This window comes from Penaeus monodon, chromosome 28 (genome assembly GCF_015228065.2).
Source record: "Penaeus monodon isolate SGIC_2016 chromosome 28, NSTDA_Pmon_1, whole genome shotgun sequence".
NCBI lineage: Eukaryota > Metazoa > Arthropoda > Malacostraca > Decapoda > Penaeidae > Penaeus > Penaeus monodon.
Genome location: NC_051413.1, coordinates 7,697,631 through 7,698,234, shown reverse-complemented (window position 1 = coordinate 7,698,234; position 604 = coordinate 7,697,631). Strand labels below are relative to the sequence as shown.

Here is a 604-nt window from a genome sequence, read left to right as displayed (position 1 = left end):
AATCAGCCGGCTTTAAAGAACAAAAAAATGTACACTACTTTCTTAGCAGCGGAAAGAGACAACGTTTCTGAGACAAAAGCATAGCTACCACAAATGTATGATTATGATTGGTCAGTAAAAGTGACGTCACTGAAGTTCATTGACAAAGCTTCGTTATTCTTTGCCATACAATACAAACCACTGATTTCCTAGTAACTGTCAATTACACAGGTTGTACCAAGTTATTGCACCTAAGAAGCACTGAATTTCGTCATTTTGAATATGAATTGTATTGTTATGCGCGATATATACAACATAATATCAATGTATTATATAATTATGCACAATATTTTTTTAAGTTGTAATATATATCGTTTGAGTATATATTGGTTAAAGACGATTTTATGTCGCTCTTTGGAGAGCATCATCAAGAGGAATTGGGCAGGCAGCTTTCCCACGTTAATACCGCACACTTAAACAATGTTAAGTATTGAATCCGATTTATTTCTTTATATTTTATATCATAAATATGAACAAAACTATACATTATTTAATATATGCGGATAACAGGCCATGACAGTCTACACTTAGTCGGCAGATATGTGACTGGTGTGCGATCACTAAA

The 604-nt window shown here is 33.3% G+C and overlaps 1 protein-coding gene across 1 annotated transcript in view; it reads right to left on the bottom strand.

Annotated features, from left to right (window-relative positions):
- LOC119591352 (glucose dehydrogenase [FAD, quinone]-like) overlaps positions 1 to 604 on the bottom strand; it is a gene marked incomplete at its 3' end in the record, with an annotated part of 95,822 nt that overhangs the window by 52,408 nt on the left and 42,810 nt on the right.